Source organism: Pyxicephalus adspersus, chromosome 1 (genome assembly GCF_032062135.1).
Source record: "Pyxicephalus adspersus chromosome 1, UCB_Pads_2.0, whole genome shotgun sequence".
In the NCBI taxonomy this organism is placed as follows: Eukaryota; Metazoa; Chordata; class Amphibia; order Anura; family Pyxicephalidae; genus Pyxicephalus; species Pyxicephalus adspersus.
In genome coordinates this window covers 3,820,553-3,826,958 of record NC_092858.1, presented here as the reverse complement: position 1 = coordinate 3,826,958, position 6,406 = coordinate 3,820,553, and the positions used below count along the sequence as shown (strand labels likewise).

The window sequence follows — 6,406 nt, the reverse complement described above, 5'->3', positions numbered from 1 at the left end:
GTTCTGATTCTCTGACCCACAATGTGGAAGCAAACCAAAGCAAAGTGCAGCACGACTTGTATCATGATTTGGCTCAGATGTGTGAGTGACACCAAAAGTACAATTTATATCCAAACAATTCTTTAGCATTCCTTAAAATGAGTTCAGCAATGGCAGCTTCCATCATCTCTCAGTGACAGGTCCTCTTTATTAATCATTCGCTGTCCTGGTAGTGAAAGATTCTGGAACCCCATCTCCAGTCCAGTTATGGCTGGGTGTGGGGGTTACACCCGTCTTACTGATTGGTTGCAGCCTGAGCAGACAGTCCTATATAAGAGGAAGGGGAAGGGCCGCTCTTCACAAGTGTCAGCAAGGGAAGCAGCATGGATGGATTTGTGAGTATGAGTAACAATGGAAGGTGCTGGGGCTGGCCAATGGGTGTTCTGGACACAAATAAGTGAGGGGTTTGGGTTTCTCTGCTGTGTAGTAGATATATTGGTTCTGTTCTGAGATGTGATGTTTTTGAACATTTGTTAATCTATTATGTCAGACCAATATATTTAAAGCTGATCTCCAGAAAATGTAAAATATTTACCCTTATACTAGGTCCCCCTCCATGTTTTCTAATCCTCTCCTGTTATTATACCAGGGACAATCATTATCTAATAGTGTGGGGTAATAGTTGGGGGGTATTCATCTCTCCTCTCCCTTTATACATGGTACGGGGTATTATATTTCCATTTCTCTCATATAGGATGTGATTGCAGAAAACATTTTTGTGCTTGCTGGTCAGTCCATACAGATGAATGGCTTTGTTTCAGCAATCTGTAATGAGTAAGTTCAGATGTGATCCTAATGTGAGTTCTGTCTGATATCCTGTAAATGTCTGATATTATAATTTACCATACACTGGATACATGTGAGCTCTGTATGTATAATCTATATCCAAATGTGTGCTTTGTATAATACAACCTGACAATGACACCCCACCTGTAAGCTTTAAATGCGGGGTCTTCCTGCATGTGTTCAGCAGCAATTAGCTCTGCACCCGGGAGCTGCCAGCCTTGCAGTGCCATTCTGTGTGTCTAATAGAGCCCCAAGTGTGACTTCATGATGGAAGTCTAAAGTTACAGGGGTCAATACTTGTGTATGACTTGTTATATGTAAATACTCGAATATCCATGTTCTGGGTACTTTTTTTTTACATGGGTAAAATTCTGGGTACTTTTTTTACATTCTTCCCTTATTGCTCAGGTCTTGTCATTAAAAGTGTAGAAGTAATAAACAAAGTAGAATAATTGCTGAATTGTGTTTCTAGATTTTCCATAAGCTTGGGGAATGATCCTGAAAACTTGCTGCTGCATTTTACTGTCCAATTTCAACAGCCTGGAATTGCCAACAGCATATCCTGCAATTCGGTGAGGAATAACATCTGGAGACAAGTGGAGAGGCATAATGAATTCCCCTTCAATAGGGCAGCTTTTACTATGGTATGTCAATGCCCCATACACGTGTCATGTTCATCCCCTGCAAGTGTCATCATCAATTTCACGAAAGGTGAAAACTTCTCACCGAGGCAGATAGACTTTCTTTATGCTGTCATTGTACACTGTGCTGGGATTAGGTTTGACATAAACTTCAAAGTTTTTTTTCATTTCCCTAAAAAATAAATTTGAACAAACCTTTCAAAGTATTTGTTAAGGAGCAGCATTCTTATTGGCTGCGATTTATGTGAACAACTTGATCTGCCCCTGACCACCACCCGTCATTACTGTATAATTTGGCTCCCATCAAAGGTTTACCTTGCCAATACCATTGGATGGTAGCTGGGATTTGGCAGTTACAGAACTGAACCATGGTAAATTTGTTCATCCCTCATAATTGAGCATGTGTAATCCTTTTATATGTGTAATTGGTAAAGGTATAGGAAGAGGAGATGGGGATCAAGGAATGTCATGGTAATGGCTTAATCTGGGAAATGGTAGGGGCTGCCCATAGAGTTACATTCGTGAATCATTTATTTGTACAAAAAAAAAGCGAATTTGGTGATTAACCACCATGTATTGGGTGAGTAGGGTAGATGGCAGAGGGAACACATGGGTGTTCTTGGTAGGGAGTGTCTGGGCATAGTGGGGGTGTTCTTGGTAATGGATGCATTACTGTAGGTGGGCCAGCTCCTACAATGTAGTTGTACATTGAAGATCCAACAAGGCTGTATTTCCGCTGCAAATCAATTGGAGGATGAGTATTTATACTGCCAAAAATCCATACAAATGGTGTTGGCGTACAAATAGTTTTAATAGAAAGAACTCGTGAATGCTGGTGTATAGGTTGCATGAATTTATAATCCATAGCCCATCAACCTATGGCCAGGCTAACACCGTTTCATTTCTCTTACAGCTTTCTTTCAAGTACTTTGAAAATAAGATAGACATAGGGTTGCCTTCTGGAAACTGGATCGAATTTCCAGTTCGCTTTCATACAGAGGCGATCACTTATCTGTCCATGGGAAACATCAAGCTTATGTTGCTGAAGCTAATATATTAGAACCAACAATGGAGGTGCCAATATATTAGAACCAACAATGGAGGTGCCAATATATTAGAACCAACAATGGAGGAGCCACATGTGTGTCCATGTTTGGCAGTGGGAAGCTGGTACCCAATCGGCTTTGAAGTGAACATAGCGGAAAAAGTAGAGCTAAAAACTCTTCGATCTTAACACTCAATTCTCTATCCAAATCCTAGCTGCTTTCTTTTAGAAATTCATCCGCATTTACCAGAAAAGTCAGGAAGCAATATCGTGTTGTGCTGAATAATGAAATGATTTGATTGGTTGCTGTAGTTTATGGCAAATACGTGCCTGCTGTATAGCGCCCTTCTGCTGGAGGACTGTGCCATGACTCCCTGATTTTCTGGACTGCATTGTTTAGATTCCTCTGCAAACCAAAAATATGATCTTTCTCATATATTATATTTGGTGGAAACTGACCAACAAAATGGCGGAACATAAGACAATAAAGATTTAAAATACAAGATTTGGGTGTTGTCTATTTCCAATTCTTTCACTGGAAGTACAGCAAAACCGCATTTATGTAAAGACTATCCAAGCAGTATAGGTAAGGGGGTGAAGGGTAACACATTCTCTTAGGGACAATGGATACTCAATGGGTGTGGAAATGGTCAATCATGCCTAAAATTTGACACTTTGTCAGATCTACAGTGAGTATTTATGGGGTAGTAAGCTGAATCGTCACCTTGTCAAATGTGTTCTTGTGTACAGCACTGTAATCCAGTAGGTCCATTTATATCTTCCAGTGTTTTAGGATTTTACAATTCTCAAACAGGGCTCCAAACACTTGGAAGTTTTGCTCAGGGTCAGGACAACTGAGAAGTTTGGTCACCCTGGTCTCTCATCTATGGCACATAGGAGGGTCGAGGAGCTTACCTGGGGGGGGGTTATGACTGCATGTTAAGCCAAGTGTGAAACTCTGAAGCAGTAAATTGAGGTATATTCTGGAATGTTTCTTCCATCGGTTAGCACCATCTACACAGCCCCGGGCCCCAGTCCACCGAAGTCTTGCTTTAAATGGAGTTCTACTTTGCAGGTGGAAAATCTTAAAAAATGTAATGTTTGTTTGTATGTAGAGTTTGATTTTTTTAAGGCCCGCTAATAATGAAGAAACAAGTTTCCATATGCACCCGGACTATAATAAAACGGTTTTGAGTAGCATAGAAGAAATATTTAAGGGACATGTCTCACTGAGATAAACCTTAACTGGAGATGAATTCATCTAATGGGCAGTTTGCATCTATTCCAGGCTATGAAGTATGTGACAATAGGCCTGTAGCCACCAGTTTTTCGTGCAAATATAATTAAGGTTGCCGGTGATTGGTGAGATTTCCTGGAAGGAAATATGGATATGCACGGTTACGTCAATGATCTCTAAAAGTGAACAAGTAATGTGTTTTCAGCAGGATCATGCATGAGGAGTAGTGTTGGGCAGATTCCATGTTGTCTTCCAACTGGCAAGATGATGGTTGACCAATAAAAAATGAATTAGGAATACCAATGCCACTTGCAAGTGGTGGGGTAATGTGAGAGTGTTTCCTATTATCAAATAACGCAAACTTTATTGACCATTGGCTCAAGTTCAATTACAAAACATTCACTTATTGTCACACCGATGCCTACTGCCTGTTCTGCTTCCTTCATTTTGGGTAGATGTCCTCGTATCAGATCTATGGGGTATTAGATAATAATAGAAGCCATGATCCAGTTATAGTAGATTGTCACCGATAATGGTTAAAGTATCGCCAGAATTAGCTGTTATATAAATGTAGACTATTTACAGTATGACCACCAACAGCGCAGCTCGTATCTTTGTGCAGCGGGGAACGGCTGACGTTGGATAGATCATCATGAGTTGCTGTTTGAATAGTGCTTGACACTGCAAAGGTATTAAAACAAATAATAATTCATTTTATTTATGCGCTGTCTTAATTTTCAGAATAAAACATTCATCTTCTATGGAAAGGATTACCCTGGTACTCTCTTTCCAGAGTGAGGCAGTGAATATCTGAGGGACCCCTAATAAAGCGGGCTTTCATATTCCAAAAAGCCACTTCAATCACGGGGGTAAGGTTGTGGGGAAGAGACCTTCTGCCCCAGCAATGGCTCTTGCCAGCTGTGAGGGCAGACAAGGTCCGGCTTTTCCAAAAGGTATAGATTTACATGATTTTTGCTTCCATTTTGGAGAGAAAAAAAAACACATTACAGATATTTTATGGTGGTGGTACACATGTTCTCTGCCTATCCAGAAAGATCCCAATAATAAACTTTCAAACTCAATTGATCTGGCTGAGTATTACAGGGGTCACAACCTTTTAGCCGAATTAGCTAAACTTTGCTAAACTATCAATGACAGTTATAACGTACAGCTCTGTGCTAAATCTAAACATCAGTGTTTGTATTTATTCATTCCAGGTCAAATGGTCAATGTTCTGGTGGATTTATAAATGTGGAATATAAATGCCTTGTTTATATCTGGGATAGATTTGGAGAGGTAATGTATGGAAGCTAGAAATAGGCAAGAATGTTTAACAGTGAGACGATTGGGTTCTTCTACTATTAAGTGGTCACCATTGTCTATTTGTCTAAAATCAAGAAACCAATCATTATATGTTAATAACATGAATTAGCTTGGTGACCCAATATCTCGAGTAGAGAAACACAGATTTCTGAGATTGGAAAACACATCCCTGAGGAGCATCATTAACATTCTTATCCCATGGTGTAATTATGGCATTTCCAATTATTTACAGTGTGAGTGGCCCTAAATAAGGGCTATTACTGTCCCACCAGTCGCATAAATCTGACAGAATTGGATGATCCTACAAATTGCTGCCATTCATACCATGTATCATAGAATTGGGTATGGGTATCCCATATACTGGACCTAAGGTCTTCCATATGCATAATTTCTGACATCCTTCTTATCCACATCTGCAGAAGGGGCTGTGCTTCCAGAATAGACAGAAACTTGATCTGGCCGCTGACCCCAGGTGTGACAGTATGGATCGCCCATAGGTCTTGTTTGGATGGTGCTTTTGTCCCTGAGGGATCTTGTACATATTTATGTAATCTTCCCTACCGTATTCCAAAAGTGTCAAAGGCCTGGGCATGCCTATAAAATGTGCATGAAGGGCCAGAGACAAAAGGGTAGATTCTGTATAGGCACCCTGATGTCCTTTACCATTTGGTTACAATTTTATAGCCTAATTCCTGGTACCTGCTGCTCATAGATGCTTTATGGGACCCTAGAATCATTTTCTACTCTAACTCCATCGATTCCCAGATCTCTCTCCCAGGCTTTAGGATATGGAGGTAGATACTTAGCCAGGCCAACATTCAGCAGAGAGTGAGTGTTTCTTTGCCCCATCACAGAAGCCCTTGAACTCAGGGGTCAGGCAAATGCCCTTGCCAGCAGGAGACCTGAGGAAATGGAACACTTGCATCACTCCCCAGACATCTAGTTTAATTGAAAATGAATGGCAGAATTTGGATATGATTAGTTAACATGCTCTTTGGTGTTGCTCATGGACTTACCTGAGGACGGGTCTCTAAATTTAAAGTGGGGAAGGGGGGGTCTGGTGAACCAAGCCAACAATGGGAAGACTTCATTGGCCAAGTCTCTGAGCACTTCTATCTCTATCTTCACCTTTATTGAAATCCTTCAAAGCATCACTACATGTTCTAATAAATGAAAATAACAGGACCAAGTCCTGATAAAGGAACTGCAAGACCCAGTAAGCCCTTCGCAAAACCTACAAGCCCCACCAAGAAACAGCATATTGCATCATCTGAGGAAAAAGATAAAACAGCTTATATCTTCTAATACCTCACCAGTCGGGGAAGCTTGGTAGTA

General features: G+C 40.6%; 1 long non-coding RNA gene across 2 annotated transcripts; it reads left to right on the top strand.

Moving 5' to 3' along the window:
- Positions 1-722: 722 nt before the first annotated feature.
- Positions 723-3,020, top strand: LOC140340938 (uncharacterized). Of its 2 annotated transcripts, none has more exons than XR_011922773.1 (3): positions 723-813; positions 1,298-1,469; positions 2,380-3,020. It is a non-coding gene; the product is annotated as an uncharacterized lncRNA (long non-coding RNA). The 2 variants fall into 2 exon arrangements; XR_011922781.1 differs by having other exon boundaries at positions 759-836.
- Positions 3,021-6,406: the final 3,386 nt, after the last annotated feature.